Source organism: Macrotis lagotis, chromosome 2 (genome assembly GCF_037893015.1).
Source record: "Macrotis lagotis isolate mMagLag1 chromosome 2, bilby.v1.9.chrom.fasta, whole genome shotgun sequence".
Lineage (NCBI taxonomy): Eukaryota > Metazoa > Chordata > Mammalia > Peramelemorphia > Peramelidae > Macrotis > Macrotis lagotis.
In genome coordinates, this window is record NC_133659.1 from 4,047,130 (window position 1) to 4,068,238 (window position 21,109).

The window sequence follows — 21,109 nt, forward strand, 5'->3', positions numbered from 1 at the left end:
CAATAATCATTCTAAAATATGGGACCCAACTGTAGAGATAATATGAGCATCCCTGTCTTCTACTGTATTCAAGAAGGTTATTGTTTCCCAAATCCTAGTATTTTCATTTTTTAAAAATAACCCTCAAATATGTCTCAATTCAACAAATTCTCTTTAAGTATCTATTAAATCTAAGAACACTAGAATTTTTACATACTGGGACTATAAAGTCAAAAATGAAGCAGATTCTGTATTCAAAAACTTATATTTGGTAGGACAAGATGTATGAAATATATCTGGAATATATGCCCTTCCCTCCATCAATTCTATCTCCATTCCAACAAGTATAACCTTTTCCATTATGCTCTTCAATACATTCAGCTAGAATCAACCTCTCTTTTGAATCTCTCTTGATATCATTATCTTTATATTTCCTGAATGATTATTTTCTATTTTGCATTACAACGAGGATTCTTTTTTTGTTTCTATTTCCTTTCCCCTTTTCTCTCCTTCTTTATAGTTTATTTATTTTGATATTATTTCAATAATTTTGTTGTGAAAAGGAAACATAAACTACTCTCCCCCCTCAAAAAAAAAAGACAGAAACAACAAGAGAAATGAAGTGAGAGAGGAAAAGAAGTTATATTTCAGTATTATTCAGAATCCATTGACTGGGATGAGTTGCCTTCTTTGTCATAAATCTATTAGAGAAATTGATTTAATATCTTTTCCCTCGGTTGTTATATTTATTTCCATTATATTCCTTCCTACTTCCATTTATTCTATTCTCTCTCTCTCTCCTTTCATCCTGTCCCTCCTCAGAAGTATGCTGTATCTGACACCCTCTCCCGCAAACTTCCCTCTCTTCTCTCACCTACTTCCCCCCCTTCCCATCCCCATCCCCTTTCTCTCATTCCTTTCCTCTCTTTTTTTCCCTCTAGGTTAAGATGGATTCCTTTTGAGTGTGTATGTTATTTACTCTCTGAGCTATTTCTTTTTTTTTTCTTTTCTTTTTTTTACATTTTTGCAAGGCAAATGGGGTTAAGTGGCTTGCCTAAGGCCACACAGCTAGGTAATTATTAAGTGTCTGAGACCAGATTTGAACCCAGGTACTCCTGACTCCAAGGCCGGTGCTTTATCCACTATACCACCTAGCCGCCCTGCTCTGAGCTATTTCTGATGTGAATGAAGGCTCACTCATTCATTCCCCCTTCCTTGCCTTCTCCCTTCTACTGCATTGCAAAAACTTTTTCTTGCCTTTTTTATGTGAAATATCTTAGCCCATTTTATCTCTCTTTGCCCTGTCTCCCAGTGCATGCCTTTATCACCCACCGAATCCATCTTTATACTATATTATATGATTATATTCAATTCTCTCCTGTGCCATATAGACAGATAGATATGTATGTATGTATGTGCATATATATACTCCTAACTGCTCTTATAACTGAGAAGATTTATATAGTTATCAGTATCCTCTTCCTATGCAGGAATACACTCAGTTCAACATCATTAAATTCCTCATAATTTGTCCTTCCAATTCACCCTCTCTATGCTTCCCCTGCGTCCTATACTTGGAGCTCAGAACAGAACAGAACAGAAAGTTTGTACTTGGAGATCAACCTTTCTGTTCAGCTCTGGCCATTTCAACAGGAAAGTCTGAACATCCCCTGTTTCATTGAAAATCTATCTTTTTCCCCTGAAAGAGGATATTCAGTTTTACTGGGTAGTTCATTCTCTGTAGTAAACCAAGTTCTTTTGCCTTCCATTATATCATATTCCAAGCTCTCTGTACCATTAATATAGATATTGCCAAATCCTGTGTAATTCTGACTATATACCCATGGTAGTTGAATTGTTTCTTTCTGGCAGCTTTTAGTATTTTCTTTTTGACTTGGGAGCTCTGAAATTTGGTTGTAATATTTTTGTGAGTTTTTTTGGGGGGGTGGGTGTCTTTCAGAAGGTGATTGGTGATTCCCTCAATTTCTATTTTACCCTCTGCTTCTAGGATCTCAGGACAATTTTGCTGCATCATTTCTTGAAAAATGAAGTCCAGGCTCTTTTCCTGATCATGACCCTCAGGTAGCCCAATAATTTTAAAATTACCTCTCCTGTTTCTGTTTTCCAGGTCAGTTGTTTTTTCAGTGAGATAGTTCACATTTTCTTCTAGTTTTTGTTCTTTTGGGTTTTATTGTTTCTTGAGTTCTTGCAAAGTCTTCAACTTCCTTTAGCACCATTCTGCATTTGAAGGAGTTAATTTTCTTCAGAGAGGTTTTTTTTTTTTTAAACTCCTTTACCAACTGGCCAATTGTGCTTTTAAAGGGATTCTTCTCTTCATTTCCTTTTGGGTTGCTTTTGCTATTTGACCCAAATGAGTTTTTAACATGTTATTTTTTTCACCATTTTTTTTTTTTGTATTTCTTTCACCAAGACGTTGACTTGGTTTTCATGATTTGCTCACATTTCTCTTCCTAATTTTTCCTCATATTTACCTTACTTGCTTTTCAAAAGTTTTTTAAGTTCTTCTATTCCCTGAGTCCAATTCCTATTTTTCTTAGAGACTTTGGATATAGAATTCAACTTTGTCATCTGAGTGTGTGTTTTTGATCCTCCATGGGACTAAAGTAATTTTCTATAGTCAGGTTCTTCTTTTTCTGATGTTTACTCATTTCCTCAGTCTATGACTGATTTATCACACTTGCAAAGGTTTTGAGGGGTTTTTGGAATACCCCACTAGGATCTTAATTCCTCCAAAGTCTTATGAGAGGCTCTGACTGCTCTGCTGGCCTGTATTCTGGTCTTTAGATGACTACAAGTTCTGCCCTAGAACTGTGAGGAGAGTCCCTACTCCTCTATATTGGTAGGGTCTGAGTATGTGCAAACAGCAGAGTCCTTCCCCAGGGATACCAGAGAGACCTCTGTAGTCTCTCCCCATACCCTTGCTATCTGTAGTCTGGGAGCCCTGGAATTACTTGGTGTTTCTGCAGGTTCCCTACTACAGGGCTGCTCTGAGGCCTTTGCTGGCCTGGGCACTGTATTCACTCTGGTGCAGCAGAGTTCTTTCATTGCCTTTCAAACTGTCCCAGAAATCCCTGGGCCAGGAGGTCTGGAAACTGCCCCCATTGCCATGGACACAGGTGCCTCCAGGGTCCCAGACTCCCCTTGGACTGTTCTAGAAGGCTGGAGCTGGTGGCCCAGAGGACAACTGAAATTTGCAGTCTCCAGAGGTACTATATAAGAAGCAACAAAATTTACAGGAGAGTGTAGCTGGGGACAGGACCTATGACTTAGGAGTGGAGAAGAGAGTCAAGATTGGGCCCTGACACAAAACCTGAGGTATGAAGCATAACTCCCCACATTCTGTAACTAAAACTTGATTATAAGCAGCTAAAAAATAATAGAAATAAAATGAGTAAGCAAGAAAGAAAATTCAAGCATAGCTACTATAGGGAAAGGGAAAATCTGGGTTCATATTCAGAGGAAGATAATGGAGCTTAAAAAACACCACCCTCGTTAAAATGAAAATTATCAATATCACAAATATTATCACATGCCAAAAAGGGTTGTTGGAAGAATTTAAAAAGGACTTTAAAAATAAAACAAAATGGACAGCTAGGTGGCATAGTGGATAGAGCACTGGCCCTAGAGTGAGGAGAACCTGAGTTTAAATCAGACTTCAAACACTTAATAATTAAGCTAAGGGGCAGCTAGGTGGGGCAGTGGATAGAGCACCAGCCCCAGAGTCAGGAGGACTTGAGTTCAAATGTAGTCTCAGACACTTAATAATTACTGAGCTTTGTGACCTTGGGCTGCTCACAACCCCATTGCCTTGCAAAAAAACCAAAAAAAGGCAAAAAAATAAAATGAGAGACTGAGAAAATTAGAAAAAGCTAAAATAAATTAAAGAAAATCAAGAACATTATGAAAAAGTCAACTAATTGGAAATAGATATTCATAAACTTAAGGAAGAAACTAATTCCTTGAAATCTAGAATTGGTAAAGAGAAAACTAATGTCATTAGAAGGTACCAGGAAATGATGAATCAAAATAAAAATAGTGGAAAAAAATAGAAGAGAATGTGAAACATCTTATCAGAAAAACCAACTGATGTGGAGTAAAGATCAAAGAGAGACAACATAAGGTTAGGTGGACTAGGTATAATTTAAAATAAAGAGGAATCAGTACAATATTGCAAGATATCATTGAGGAAAATTTTCCTAAAGCATTAGAACAAGAAGTTAAAACACAAATAGAACAAAGCCATCAGTCACACCTGAAAGAGAGACCAGGAAGAAAATGTATAAGAATGTTATAGCCAAGTTGTTTTTTTAAAAAATTATTATTTTTTCATCCATATGTACATGTCTATTTTTAACTTAAAAAATTTCTTTCAATCCTCCCTTTCCCACCTCCTTTCCTTCAGTGGCAAATAGTCAGGTAAGCATTTTGCATACACATTTTTGATAAATATTTACAGATAAATCATTTTGGGGATGAGGAATTAGGATTCAGTGAAAGAGATACATAAGAGATCGTTATATAAAGTGTTCATCAGATTCTGAAGGGTTGTTTTTCTTTATTTTGTTTTTCTTCCTCTGGATGTTGATGACATTGTCCATCGCAGGTCTAATACAGTTTTCCTAGGTCTCTGAACTGCTGAGAGGAGCTGCCTCCATCAAGGTTGATCATCACACAAAGTTGTTGTATATGTGTACATTGTTCTCTTGGTTCTGTCCCTTTCACTAAGCATTAGATCTTGTAACTTATTCCATGCTTCTCTAGAGTCTGACCATTTATGGTTTCTTATAAAACAAGAATATTCCATAGTATTCATGTATTATAATTTGTTTATCCATTCCCTCATTGTTGTTTTAATTTGCATCTCTCTATTCAATAATGATTTGGAGTATTTGTTTCATATGATTATACATAGCATCAATTTCTTCATTTGAAATTCATATCTTTTGACCATTTATCAATTGGGGAATGATTTTGATTTTTATGTCTTCTGAGTGTGTTATGATCTTGTCACAACAACTTGATTGAGTTAGGATCTTTTTTCTGTTTGCTCATTTCCAGCTGCTTTCTTGACTTTTACCTCTTCTTCTGTGGGGCTTCACTTCTGGAGTGGAGGGTGCACCATTTCAAACTTAATGAGTTTTTGTGTAACTGTTTTTCAGATATAATTCCAAAGATCTAGTAGTTATTGTTTCTTCCAAGGTGCAACTAGCTGGGGAAAGGTGCGTTTATTATTCTGGTCTTGAATTGAGTGTTCCTAAGCATTGTTTTCCATCCTGGAACTATTACTTGGGTTCCTGTTTCCATGAGGCTACAAGCTTTGGGGTGCTATTGCTCCTTTTTGCTCTGGGACTGAGACTTAATATGCTGATCCATGGGCAGCAAAACAGAGTTCTGCCCCCAGTGCCAGCAAAGGGAACCCTGTAATTGCCTTCTGACCAGTTGTCCAACCTTCTTACTGCCCTGGGGACTGAGAAGTCCAGAAACCATCACTGCCGCCACTGAGTCAGTCCCCCTCCCCAAGCTTGCTCCTGATTTCCTGGGGCCTCCCTAGTCTGTACTGGACTGGCCAGAGCCGAACTGCACTCCTGCTGACATGCTAAATTGTCTCCTCTTGGAAAATTGTTCCACTCCATTCTTTTGTGGGGTCTACCATTCTAGAAGTTTTTGAGAGTGGTATTTGCAAGGACGTGGAGAGAACTCAGACAAGTTCCTGCCTTGTTCTATGCCATGTTGGCTCTGCTTTCAGGACAAATTCTTAAAAGCAAGAACAGAAATGAATTAGAAAATGGGGAGGGTGGAGTCAAGTAGTTGAAACTTAGGGTGAGATCTCGAGAGGGACTTAAAATGAAAAGTTAAAAATCTAATGGGTAGAAAAGGGAATCTATTTGACTGAAAGGACAAGAGAGGGGAAGATTTAAATAATAAATAAATAAATAGATAATAAATAAATAAAGTAGAAAGACAAGGGTAGTAATAGCAAAATTTCAAGCAAAAAGAGGCAAGAGAATGATGGGAAAAAACATAGTTGGAAGAGAGTCAGTGAAAAATAAATGAAAGTAACTGCATAGAACTGATATTATTTACAGAAGAAAAAATATCATGACTTGAAAAATCCATGAGATAATGGAGTAAAATACAAACCTAACTCTCATAAATTTAAGTGTAATTGAATTGCAATAGCCAATAAAATGAAAAAGAGAGGAATTAGATAAGAAAAGAAATCATGGTTCCAGATATAACAAAAGACATTTGTAGAAATGTAATGTTTACAGGAAAATCCTAGATATTGAATGGGTCAAAGAAAAAATCATAGGACCAATTAATCTTTGTGGGAAAGAAAATGATAATGATACAACATTATACCACATTTCAAGGGTGTTGTATCCAAGAAATATGTAGAAAACTTTATAGATATCTTTATCTATACCTATCAATGTCTAAATTTAGGGACTTATAAATGTCCATATTGATATATGGACATTTATAAATGTCTAAATATATTTATACATATATACATATATATCAATATGGACATTGATAAATGTCTAAATATATATATATATACATATATATCAATATGGGCATTGACAAATGTCTAAATATATATATCCATATATGTCATATATATAAATGTCTACATATATCTATCCATATATATATATGTATATATATATATATACATATATATATATATGTGTGTGTGTGTGTGTGTGTGTGTATCGATATCCAGATATCTGTATATTGAAATGTTCATGTTGGAGTTTTGGTTTTCCTTTGAAATTTTGCTATTAATGCCATTGTCTGTCTGTCTTTTATCTGACTCTTTATTCTACCCCTCCTTTTTCTTTTCAGTGAACTAGATTTTTCGAAATGAGACTTTTATCAGAACTCCTGGTTGTGAAGATTGTTTCCCAGCTTTATATTTTCCTTCTAATTTTGGCATCATTGATTTTATGAGTGTAAAACTTTTTGATTTAACAGTCAAAATCGTTCATTTTGCAGTTCATAATATACTCTAATTCTTCTTTGGTCATAAATTTATCCCCTTTCCATAGATCTAATAGATAAATATTTCTGTGTATATTAATTTACCTATGGTGTCACCCTTCATGTCTAAATCCTGTACCCATTTTGACCTTATTTTGGTATAGGGTGTGAGATGTGGGTGTATGCCTAGTTTTTGTCATACTATTTTTCAGTTTTCCCAAGAATTTTTGTCAGCTAGTGAGTTCTTATACCAGAAGCTAAGGTCATTGGATTTGGAAAACAGTCGATTACTGTGGTCATTTACTGAATTTTCTCTTGAACCTATCCTAATCCACTGATCTATTTCTTTATTTCTTAACCAGTACTGGGCAGTTTTGATGACTGCCACTTTATAGTACAGTTTTAGATCTGGTAGAGTTAGACCACCTGTCTTTACATTTTTTTTTCATCAGTTCTCTTGCTATTTTTGCCCTTTTGCTGCTCCAGATGAATTTTATTACTATTTTTTCTAGCTCAATAAAGTATTTATTTGGTAGTTTGATTGGTATGGCACTGAATGATTTATTTAATTTGGGTAGAATTGTTATTTTGATTATATTAACTTGACCTAACCATGAGCAATTGATGTTTTCCCAATTATTAAGATCTGACTTTATTTGGGTGAGAAGTGCTTTATAATTGTGTTCATACAGTTTCTGGGTTTGTCTTGGGAGATAGATTCCCAAATATTTAATGTTGTCTATAGTTACTTTAAATGGAATTTCTTTCTATCTCTTGATCTTGGGCTTTGTTGTTCATATATAGAAGTGCTGATGATTTATGTGGGTTTGTTTTATATCCTGTTACCTTGCTTAATTTGTTAATGGTTTCCAGAAGTTCTTTTAGATGATTTTCTCAGGTTGTCTAGTTATACCATCATATCATCTACAAAGAGTGAAAGTTTTACTTCCTCATTGCCAATTCTGATTCATTCAATTTCTTTTTCTTCTCTTATTGCTACAGTTAGAATTTCTAATACTATATTGAATAGTAATGGTGATAATGGGCATCCTTGTTTCACCCCTGATTTTATTGGGAATGCTCTGAGTTTTTTTCATTACATATAATATTTATTGATAGTTTTAGATAGATTTAATTTCTTATTTTATTGAAAACATCATCTATTCCTAAACTTTCTAATATTTTTAATAGGGAATGTTATATTTTATCAAAGGTTTTTTTTTAGTATCTTTGAGATAATCGTATGTTTTCTGTTGCTTTTGCTATGGAGATGTTCAATTAGGTTGAATGTTTTCCTAATATTGAACTATGCCTGCCTACATGGCATAAATAGTACCTGACCATGGTATATTATCCTAGTAATATCTTGCTGTATTATCATTGATAAAATTTTATTTTAGATCTTTGCATCAATTTTCATTAGGAAGATTGGTCTATAATTTTCTTTGTCCATTTTGGTTCTTGCCGGTTTAGGTATCAGCATCATGTTGGTGTCAGAAAAGGAGTTTCTTTGGTAGAACACCTCCTCCTATTTTTTAAAATAGTTTATGTAGATTAGGAATTAATTTTTCCACAGCTGTTTGGTAGAATTCACTTGTAAATCAATCTGAACCTGGAGAATTTTTCTTAAGGAGTTTATTGATGATTTCTTCAGTTTATTTTTCTGATATGGAGTTATTTAAGTAACTTATTTCCTCTGCTGTTAATCTTGGCAATTTGTATTTTTGTGAATATTCATTCATTTTCCTCAGGTTGTCCACTTTATTGGCACACAACTTGGCAAAGTAGTTCTAAATTATCTATTTAATTTCTTCTTTGTTGCACCCTTTTCATTTTTGATACTGGTGATTTGGTTATCTTCTTTCTTTTTTTTTAAAGTCAGATTACCCAGAGGTTTGTCTATTTTATTGGCTTTTTCATAAAACCAACTTAGATTTATTCATGAGATCTATGGTTTTCTTGCTTTCAGTTTTAATAATCTCTCCCTTGATTTTTCAGAATTTCTAATTTGTTTTTTAATTAGGGATCTTTACATTGTTCTTTTTCCAGCTTTTTTTAGTTACATACCCAATTCATTGATCTCCTCTTTCTCTTTTTTATTCATATAGGCCTTTAGAGATATAAAGTTGCCCCTAAAAACTACCTTGGCTACATCTCATAAATTTTGGTATGATGTCATTTTAGTATCATTTTCTTGGATATAATTATTATTTTCTATTATTTGCTTTTTGATCCGCCCATTATTTACGATAAAGTTATTTAATTTCTAATTAATTTTTGGTTTATCTTTCCATGACCTTTTACTGCATGTAATTTTTTATTGTATCATGGTATGAGAAGAGTGTATTTATTATTTCTGCCTTTCTGCATTTGATTATAAGGTTTTTGTGTCCTAGTTCTTGACCATTTTTGGTGAAGGTGCCATGTACTACTGAGAAAAAGAATTCTTTTCTATCCCCTTTTCCAGAGGTCTATCATATCTAAGTTTTCTAAGATTTCATTCACCTTATCTTCCTTCTTGTTTATTTTGTGATTAAATTTATCTAGTTCTGAGACAGGGTAATTGAGATCCCCCATTATTAAATTTGTCTGTCTATTTATCCTTGTAATTCACTCATTTTTTCTTCTAAGTATTTGGATGCTATATCACTATTTGCATATATGTTTAGTAATGATATAGCTTCATTTCCAGTGGTACCTTTTAAGAAGATGTACTTTCCTTCCTTATCCCTTTAAATGAAATTGATTTTTGCTTTTACTTATTTAACATCAGGATCACTGCTCCTGATTTTTTTTTTTACTTCAGCTAAAGCATAATGTATTTTGCTCCAACCATTTACTTTATCCTGTTTGTTTCTCTCTGCTTCAAATGTGTTTATTGCAAACAACATATTGTAGGATTCTAGTTTTTGATCCATTCTGCTATCCTCTTCTGTTTTAAAGGACAGTTCATCCCATTCACATTTATAGTTAAGATGACTAATTCTGTATTTCCCTCTGTGTTATCTTTCTCTATATTTTTCTCTTTCCTTTCCTCTTTTTTCTCCTCACAAAAACTTTACTCCCTTTCCCCTTTGGTTTTCCTTTTAACATTTAACTTTCAGTTTATTTTCACTTATACCTTCTCCTTCCCTTTTATCATTCTCTTCTTCATTTATCTTTCCCTTTCCCCTGCCCCTCTTCCTTGTAGTTTAGGATAGATTTTTAAACCCAAGTGGGAATGTATCTTATTCCCTCTCTGAGTTAAATCTATTGAATAGAATTTACTCAGCATTCACATCCTGCCTTTCCCTCTAAAATTATACATTTTTGTTCCTCTTCCCCTGGTATTATTTGTTGTTCTAGTACTACTATTAATCAGGTATCAACAATCACAGTTTGATTATTTGATTAAAGTTCTCTGAGTATTGGGAGGCTCTGGAGGTCTCACCTGAGAACTTTACAATGATAGTAAGTTACAGAGACACTAACTCAGGACCTCAAAGTTTATGATGCCCTCATTAGACAAAACATCAAACTTTATCAGCACAGCAGAGCTACAGTGGGTCAAAGAATAATGAGACATGTAAATTTAAAGTTAATCCCCCCCATTTTTCATCAGGGCTTTTTGTCTCAAACAGTCATAATCTTGGACCTCTTCAAGGGAGAGAAAAGACCCAACTATACCTATATCCTTTAAGTCCAATCTCTTCAATTATATTTTAAACCTTTAATTATCCTAAGAGAGGTAAAGTTCTCCAGAATTAGAAGTGTTATAACCCCTTTTATGGTTGTATACAATTTGATGGTCTTGACCAATAATTGTTTTGTTTTGTTTTTTCCTTCCCCTTTTCTTTTGTCTTTTTTATGCAACTTTTGAGTTGCATGATTGGTGATCAGATTCTTTATTCAGTTCTGGTTTTCATGTCAGGAAATTCCAGAAGTCCTCTATTTCACTGAACATCCATCTTTTTACCTGACAGTATATGCTGAATTTTGCAGGGTAGTATGTTCTGGATTGTAATCCCAGGTCCTTTGCAGTCTTTTATATGGTATTTCAGATCTTCTGATCCTTAAATGTTGAGGTTGATAGGTCCTGTGTAAGTCTGATTGTGTTTTCTTTGTATTAGAATTGTTTTCTTTTTGTTGCTTGAGGTATTCTCTCCTTTATTTGAGAATTCTGGAATTCAACTTATAACAGCTCTTGGGATTTTTATACTGGGATCTCTTTATGGAGGGGTTCTGTGGATTGTTTTAATGATCATATTGTTTTCTTACTTTAGGAAATTCAGACAATTTTCCGTTAAAATTTCCTTCATGACTTTTATCAGATTCTTTTTTGTTGATCTAGGCTTTCTAGTAGTCTGATTATTCAGATTGTTTCTCTTAGATCTATTTTGCAGGTCATTTGTTTTCCTTAAAAGGTACTTTACATTTTCTTCAATTTTTTTCAGCCTTTTTTGTTTTGATGGAATCTTGTAGTCTCATGGATTTATTGATTTCTATTTGTTCAATCCTAATTTTTAGGGTTTTATTTTCTTCAATTTCCTTTCGTGTTTCCTTTTTAAAGTTGTTGAATTCTCTGGCCAATTTTTCATAAATTTCATGACTCGTTTCTTTTTTCCATTTTTCTTCTTCCTCTCTTCTTTGGTTTTTTAAACTGTTTTTAAGCTCTTTGATGAGGTTTTTCATTTGAGTCCAAGTTATGGTCTGTTTTGCTACTTCCCCTGTAAGTGATTTTTTCACTAGTTTCTTCTTCAGGCATGGTATTGTTATGTCTGTAAAGTAATTTTCTAGAGTGAGTGCTCTTTTAGTTGTTTTTTTCTCTCTTTTAGATTTTGGCTCATCTTTATTGTTTTAGCTCTGCTCCTGGAGTATATGGAGTATTAGATTCAAGCTTTTTTCTTTTTCTTTTTCTTTTTCATTTTTTTTTTTTTTTGCTGGAGCCAAGACATTTCTTATATAGTCCAGGCCTTGCTTTTACAGAGGTTTGTTTCCTCCTTTATGTCCAGGTTCTGACTTGGCAGTGGTTTGTTCCCATCTCAGTCCTGTCTTTTGCCATGGTTTTCCCAGAGTTTAGACTTTGTTTGGGCATGGAATCCTCCTTAGTGGCTTGCTATCTAGCTGCCCGGACCTCTGCTTTTGTTCAGCTGTTGGAACCTGGATTGCTTTCTGTCTAAGAGCCTCCTACTGGCTTTCCCACTCTTCCACCTCCTGAGTTTTACTTCCCCTTTTCCTCCTAAGAGACAGACCTTCATTGAAAATACTCCAGGATGTCTTCTATTCAAAGCTTCTTTCAATCTTCTCTTTTTCTTGGTGGGATATGTAGCTTGAATGTCAGAATGGATGTTTATTTATCTTTGGTAGGGAAAAAATCTGGGAGCAAGTTAGTTACACACCTCCATCGTGGCTCCACCCCAGAAGTCTTCTATAACCAACTTGCAAAGCTCACAGTAAAAGAAGAAAATATTACAAAGAGTAAGGCCAAAAAACCAATCTAACTATTGTGGAATTATGATCAGAATTACACATCTACTAGCCATAATGTTAAAGGTCTCAAAAAACTGTATTTTGTAGAGCAACAGAACTGGAATTATGAGCAAGGGTAACACCCTGTAAAGTTAAATATAATCGTGAATGGAAAAAAAATATGGCCACTAAACAGACTGAAAGACTTTCAGGTATTTATTACAAAAACGACAGAACTAAATGGAAAATTCAACATATAAAATACAGGAAAAATAAAAAGTAAACATTAAAAACCAATTAGAAGGAACTCAAATTCAAAATGTTTACTTCTTATATGTGAAAATGTTATCAGTGCTCTTATTAAGATCATTTGTATTTGTATAGTTTGGGGGAAAGGGTTGGGATGAGCTGTATGTGATGGGGTGTTTCTAAAAAATAAAAGAGATAAGAGAGATAAAAATAAGTAATTATCTCATATAAATGAGGCATGAAAAGAATTGATTCAGAAGAAGCAAATGGTGGGGAGGGATGGGGAGAGCAGGTAGTGCTAGAACCTTACTCTCATCATAAATAGGTTAAAGAAGGAACAACATATACATCCAGGTTATAAAAAGCTTCCAAATTTAGAAAGAAATAAGGGCAAGTGAATAGGATAGAGAGGGACTTTTAGAAGGCTATGTAGATTAAGATTTAGGTGGGTGAGGGAGTAAGTGAGAAACTCTTAGTAAAGAAGGTAGATGAGGAGAGGATGAGGAAGGTACTCTTTCAAGGGTGAGTAGATTAAGGAAGGTAATTTAACTACTTGAAGTAAATTAGATGATTGAGGGGGCATAGGGTGAAAAGGATAGAGGAAAAATAGAGAAAATGACAAGAAATTATCACTTAGAATGTGAATGGGATGAATTTACTTAGAAAATAGAAATGTATAGCATAATGAATTAAAAATATGTCACTTTCAGGGAATACAATAAAAACGAGAAAGTCACAAAGGAACAAATTAAAGGACTAAAGTAGAATTTATTATGTACAAAAGAAGTAGGGGTAGCTAGATGGCTAGAGCACTGGCCCTAGAGTCAGGAATACCTGAGTTCAAATCTGAATTTAGCCACTTAATAATTACCTAGACTTGGGCAAGTCACTTAAACCCATTGCCTTGCAAAAATGAACAAAAAAAGAAAAAGAAAAAATAGTAATCATGATTTCATATAAAGTTAAACTAAAATAGATTTAATTAACAACATTTTGCATCAATACTATGTATCAATAATATTATTACATTTTATTCTAGACCATTTAATATAGACAGCATAATATATCTGAGAGCTTACCTGTCAAAACAGACATAGAAATTACATAAACATAAAATACTCTTTGTATAAATAAGTCAGTTTTAATTAATTGACGAAATATTTATTGTTCATGGACAAGTATAGGCAATATAATGAAAATTACCATTTTACTTAATCTATTTCTTCAGTGGCGTCCCAAATAAATCATTAAAATATTTTATGGAATTAAAAAATAATAAAATTTATTTGAAAGAGCAAAAATGTCAAGAATTTCAAAGAAACGTAAGGCAAAAAAGTAAAGAGATTCAGTTAAGAGCTTTGCTGTAGTGTAAAATGGAAAAAAAATTTATTTTAAATTAAAATCTTTTAAATACAGCCAAATTTAGAAGGAAAGCACAAAATTGGGAGAAAAGTTTTAATTGAACATCTCTCAGATGGGATATGGTTGTGATGGCGTACTGCTGTGGCATAAGAAATGATGTGCCGGTTGATTAAATCTAGGAAGGAGGATGCTGCCCACCTCCAGAGAAAGAACTGACAAATAGAAATGTACATAGAGTGAACTTACATTCATATATTTACATATATGTACGTACATGTTTATAGATATGTCCTATGTATTTTCATCTTCTTGTAGCTTTCTCTATGGTGGGGGGAGTCAGGGAGGGAGAAAAAAATAAAAAGTGCACAGCAGAGAACAAAATTAAAAAAAACCTCGAAAGAAGTATGGAGAAGCTGAATTGCGAAAACAATGTGTAGAATTTATTTCATAGGTCTTCATGAAATGGAAATTTATTGATTTGTATTGAATCCTCTCATGTTCTACTGTGTATATGGAAATGGCCTTTTTTTCTTTCATCATTTTTATTTAAGTTTAAAATGAATTAAAAATTTAAAAACATCAAATAATTTGTATTACAATTATTTTAAAAAATAGCTAGCTTTAAAAGGACACTTTCAATGTATCAAGTACTTTTTTTTGCATTGGGAAAGGTAGCATAAGGAATATGGAATGGGCTTTATAGCCAAAGAGACTGTATTCAAATCTTGCTTCTGACACAGGCTGACTGCTTCCTTCTAAGTAAGTCACTTAACTCTTTGGTGCATTAGACTTTGCCACCATGTTCAATCACCTTCCCTCTGCCCCTGTGGATCTTTTCTTCCATTGATTCATTCCTCCCAAACCTCCTTTATGTGGAAGGACCCAAACCATCCAATTGAAGGACCTTTCATTTGCTATACTTTGGTTTCATGCCCCTACATTTGTACCTCCTCCCTCTCCTCACTCCACCAACTTCTTTTTAGGCATCTTTGTCTCCCAACGGAGTGCAAGTTCCTAGAGACCAGGAATTGTCTTTCATTTTCCTTGTATTTTCATTCGCAGAACTTAACAGTTTCTGGCTCAGATGATGAACTTAATGGGTTCTAATTGACTTAATTCTAGCAAGATTATAAATTGAAGAAAAGAATCCCCTCAATGGGAGTTCTTTATATTAGTAAAATCATAGGTCTAGTTGCCTGCTATCATTTGATTCAACAACCAAGTCAAGCTGGCAGTTGTAATTTTTATTATCAACATGTTTACTGATGAGAAGACTAGAGGGAGAATCAAGATGGTGGAATAAAGGCAGGGATTCCCTCAGTTATCCCCTAATCCTCTCCAAATACCTATAAATAATGATTCTAAACAAATTCTAGAGTGGCAGAACCCACAAAAAGATGGATGGAAATAATTTTTCAATTCAAGGTAAAATAGAAAGTAAGCAGGAAAGGTCTTTTGCCACCACAGTGAGAAAGGAGTGAAGGCCAGGGCAAACTGGCTCAACACAACCCCAACAACCCAAGAGCAAGTCTTGGGGAGCCTTTGAGTCAGCAGTGGCAGCCACAGCTGCTTCCAGAGCTTACAGCCACAGATGGTAAAGGGGTCAAAGAACTGATCAGAAGGAGAAGACAAGAGGCAGACATCCAGGTTTCAGTCACAGGCCCATACCAGGATGAGAAAAACAAGTTTGTGGCTTCAGGGGAACAGGGACCCTCACAGTTCCAGGGGAGAAGAGAATGGTTGTATTCATTCACAGCCAGAACACTGGCCAGGAGAGTGGTAAACACACTTCTTCTTAGATTATAGCATACTGGAAGAACTGAAAATGTACAGGTTACTAAAGTAACTCTGCAAACCACTGTACAAAAGCCCTGAAGCTTGAGACAGTATGCCCTCCACCCTAGCATCACAGCCCTACTTAAATACAATTAAAAATCAAGTAATAGACTGGGGAAATGAGCAAACAACAACAAAAACAATTGATTTCAGGCCATGGAAGAGTTCAAAGAAGATTCTGAAAATCAGGTAAGAGAGGGAGAAGAAATATTGGAAAAAGAAACGAGTGATGAAAAATGTCCATGAAAAATGAGTTAACAACTTAGAAAAGGAGACATAAAAAAATACTAAAGAAAATAATATTGTATACACAGACTAAACCAAATCATAAAAGAGATACAAAAAGTCACTGAGGAGAAAAATGCTTTCAAAGTCAAAATCTGTCAAATGGAAATAAGAGGGACAAAAATTTACTGAAGGAAAAAATTAATTTAAAAATTGAATTATTGAAATGAAATGGGAAAGGAGTTTAAAGGTTCGCTTGATAAAATAATCCTTTAAAAATTAAAATTGAGCGAATGGAAGCTAATGACTTTAGGAGAATTCAAGAAACAATTTTTAAAAAGCCAAAAGAATGAAAAAAGAATTATAGCATAATTTGAAATATTTTATTGGAAAAAAGCAATTGACCTGGAAAATAAATACAGGAGGGAGAATTTTAAAAACTATATTAGCCTACCTGAAATCTAAGATCAAAAAAAGAACCTGGACATCATGTTTCATGAAATGATCAAAGAAAACTGTTCTGATATTCTAGAACCAGAGGATAAAATATAAATTGATAGAATCCACTGATTATCTTTTGAAAGATATCCCCAAATGGAAACTCCGAGGAATATCACAGCCAAATTCCAGAGCTCTCAGGTCAAAGAGAACATATTGCAATCAAGCCACAAAGATACAATTTAAGCATCATGAAGTTGCAGTCAGGATAACACAAGCTTTAGCAGCTTTTGGATCAGAGGATTTGGAATATGATATTTTTGGAAGCAAAGGAGCTTGGATTACAACCAAGAATCACTAACTCAACAAAATTGAGAATAATTCTTTAGGGGAACATTTGGACTTTCGTTGAAAATTCAATGGCCATTTAAACATTCTTAATGAAAAATATATCTGAATAGAAAATTTAGATACATGATTCAAGAGAGGCATAAAAACATAAACAGAAAGTGTTAGCTTAAGGACTTAATAAGGTTAAACTGTTTACATACCTGCCGAGGAAGATGATAATGGAAAAATCATAAGAACTTGCTCATTATTAGGACATTATAGGGTGTATTTATAGGAAGAGGGGACAGCTAATTGGGGATGCTATCTAAGAAACTGAAGGAATGAAAGAGGAATGTACTAGGAGAAAGGAAAAAGGGAATGGAATAAATTATCTAATAAAAAAAGAGAAAGAAAATGTTTTTACTGCTTTCACAGTGGAGGGAAAGAGGGAGGAGGTGAGGGGGAGTAAACCCTATTCTCATCAGATTTGACTCAAAGAAAGAATTACACAAGTGGATATAAAAATCTCTCTTACCCTTTAAGAAAGTAGGAGGGGAAGGGGATAAAGGAGAGTAAGGATCGAAGGGAGGGCAGATTGGGAGAGCAGGTGGTCAGAAGAAAAGACTTTTTGAGGAAGGATGAGGTGAAAGAAGAGAGATAAATAGGGGGAGAAATAGGATGGAAGGAGATACAGTTAGCTATAGCAGCTGTCGAAAAAAAACTGAAACAAGTTTCACTGTTAAAGGCATCATTTTGTAAACATAAAAGAGAACTGAATTAAATTTATAAAAGGAGAACCATTCCCCAATTGATAAATGATTAGGAGATATGCACAGTTTTCAGATGAAGTAAACAAAATTATCTTTAGGTATTTGAAAAAATGATCTCATTATTGATTGGAGAAATGCAAATTAAAATAATTCTCATGTTCTCCCTCATATCTTTTAGATTACCTAATGGGGTAAAAAGAAAAATGATGAATATTGGAGGGGATGTGAAGAAAATGAAACATTAATGCACTATTGGTGGAGTTGGTGAACTGATTCAATCATTCTGTAGAAGGATTTGGAACTATGCCCAAAGGGCTATGAAGCCATTTGACCTAGCAATACCATTAGTAGATATGTATCCCAAAAGAGATAAAAAAACCAAAAAGGAAACGTACCTATTTGTACCCAAAATATGTATATCAGCATCTTTCTAGTCACAAAGAATTGGAAATCAATTGGAGAATGGCTGAACAAATTTTGATATGTTCTTATGATAAAATATTATTCTGCTATAAGAAGTGATGAATAGGATACTCTCAGAAAAACATGGAAAGGCACAAGCTGATGCAAAGTGACACATACTATGGATAAAATTACAATACTGTAAGATGATTACCTGTGAATGATGAATGACTTAGCTATTCTCAGTGATATAAAGAGCATCTTTGTAAAGAAAACTCCAAGGGTGTCAGGAAGAGTTGGAGCTGATTAATAAAATACAAGTTAAAAATAATTCTGAAGGACTTATGATGAAAAATTATATCTATCCCCAGAGAAAGAAGAGAGGTGTCTGTATACACATCAAAACATATATTGTTTTACTTTTTCTTGAGGTTTCTTTCCTTTTGGAGAAGTTAGGGGTCTAGATTTTCTTTTGCAACCTGACTATTGTGGAAATATTTTGGATGACTATAAATGAAGAAACTATATTGAATTGCTTGCTTTCTCAATCAGGGAGGAGTTGGAAGGGAGAAAGGGAGAGCATTTTGAATTCAGTATTTTGAAAAGTAACATTAAAAATTGTTTTTACATATAACTGGGGAAAATGAACTACTAAAGAATTTTTTACAAAGAATACTCAGGCTAATTCAAACTAATTTATTTATTTCTCCATTTCATCCTATTTTATTTTAAATTATTTGTTGATAATGACAGTGTATTTTTTCATCTTTATATTCCCAATATGTAACACAATGCCTTGAAAATTGTAGGTAGGACAAGTAGGTGGTGTAGTAAATAGAGCACCAGCCCTGGAGTCAGGAGAATCTGAGTCCAAATCCAGCCTGCTCTTAATAATTACCTAGCTGTGTGACCTTGGACAAGTCACTTAACCCTATTGCCTTGCAAAAACAAACAAAAACAAAAGAAAATTGTAGGTAATTAATACATATATATATATATACATATATATATATATATATAGTGTGTGTGTGTGTGTGTGTGTGTGTGTGTGTATATATATATATATATATATGTACTGATTTAAATCAAACAGGACAAAATAAAGTAGAATTACCACCATCTTCATTTTAAGTTCTATATTGCCCTGGCAGAGGCTGAAATTGCATTTGTGTTTTTTTGGGAAGTAATCATATTGCTGAATTATTTTTAACTCGTATTTTACTAAGATAACTGGGTCTTTCCATTTTGTAAATATCAGTTTATATAGGAATACTGTCATGTCTGGATGAGTTCTTTTGCTGTTTAGTCAGATTTTAGTCAGATCCAACTCTTCATGACCTCTCTTGGGGTTTTATAAACATAGATACTGGTGTGGTTTGTCATTTCCTTTTCCAACTCATTTTACAGATTAGAAATTGAGGCCAACTGTATTAGGTGACTTGCCCAGGGTCACATAGCTATTAAGTATCAGAAACCTGATTTAAATTCAGAAAGATGAATTTTCATGACTTCAGGTCTAGTACTGTATCCACTGTATCACTAGCTGCTTCCTTATGAGACTAGATCCATTTAATAACTAACACAAATTATTGATCTTATGGACAGTGTCTAAAAATCTCATAGATCTAAATGTCAACCCTTTACCCCTTCAAGATTACTCAACCTAAACCTTATCAAAAAAAAGTTGAAGCTAAATTTTATAATTCATCTAGATGATACTGTGACTCAAAAGAACCTGAATTCAAATCCAACCTCAGATACTGTCACCTTGGACAAGTCCCCTAACTTCTGTTTGCCTTGGTTTCTTCTTCTGTAAGATGGGGTTAATGATAGCATCTATCTTTCAGACTTGCAAGAATAGTATGAAATGATATTTTTAAAGTGTTTTTGAAAACTTTAAGTATTTTATATCTATCCATCTATATTGATATCAATATCAATAGATATCTATATCTGTCTGTCTCTCTCTATACACACACACACACACACACACACAAACACACAGGTGGGGGTATTGATGCAAGTAGCTAGAAGCATTGATCCACAACTTCCATTTTATTAATAAATGAAGATAGACATTGATGTGATTATGGAATAATGAAAATTCATAGGAAGCATTTAAAGTAGGAAAAAAAATGTCCTAAGAGTAGGATGGGGTGGAGAAAGCTGAGGTCATTGTAGACTACAACCAAACACAGAAGTAAAGGAATATAAATTCAAAGAAGCAAGATAAAGCCAGTAACACAGAAATCTTGAGGCCAACATTTGTCTATAATTTATTTTTTTTCTGTAATTTTTTTTATTTTCGTTACAAATAAGGATAGATGATAGCTAGATAGCTAGCTAGCTAGCTAGATAGATAGATAGGTAATAAGGTAGCTAGGTAGATGGGTAGATAGGTAGATAAGCAAATGTTTTAAATTTGAAAGAAATATTAAGGGTCAATAGCATAGAATCTATTATTATTCGTAGTAAATGATATAGGACAATTTTTCTATTCACTGCATTAAAAACCTAGTAATTTCTGATTTCTAACACCTATAGTCATTTTAGGACACCTTGAAAATTATTTATAAAAATAAAACTATTAATTTATGTGATTCTAGAATAAGTTTTCCTAAAAAAAGGTGTTGTTCAGTTGATTTTTCAGTCCTGTCTAACTCTTTCTGATTCCATTTGAGATTTTCTTGGCAAAGATACCTGAGTGGTTTGTTATTCCTTCTTCAAGACACTTTGCAGATGAGGAAACTGAGGTAAACAGGTTCAGTGATTTACCCAGCGTCATCCAGCTAGTAAGTGGCTAAGACCTGATTTGAAGATAGGAAGATGAATCTTCTTGGCTCCAGACCAGACACTCTATCCTCTACCCCACCTCACTATCCCACCAATAAAGGTATCTTTGCCATTTAAAAACTGGAAGCTTGGATGTTTCCTAGGTAGAGAATAAGGGAAGAATTGGTTAGTACAAAAACTGGGACTGAGTGAGGTCAGAATGAGATTCACCCATTCATTCATCCATACTGAAAGCAAAAATATTATCTAATTGGGGCAAGGATAGGAGT

The 21,109-nt window shown here is 34.0% G+C and overlaps 1 protein-coding gene across 5 annotated transcripts in view; it reads left to right on the forward strand.

Annotated features, from left to right (window-relative positions):
- Positions 1-21,109, forward strand: part of LOC141512328 (leucine-rich repeat and IQ domain-containing protein 3-like) — a 286,841-nt gene that overhangs the window by 26,362 nt on the left and 239,370 nt on the right. For 2 of the 5 annotated variants that reach the window (XR_012475454.1, XR_012475455.1), the window contains exon 4: positions 1,988-2,061. The exons of the other annotated variants lie outside the window; for them this stretch is intronic. The gene's annotated coding sequence lies outside the window, so the exon portion shown is untranslated. The remainder of the gene's footprint in view (positions 1-1,987; positions 2,062-21,109) is intronic. 5 annotated transcript variants of the gene reach the window in all.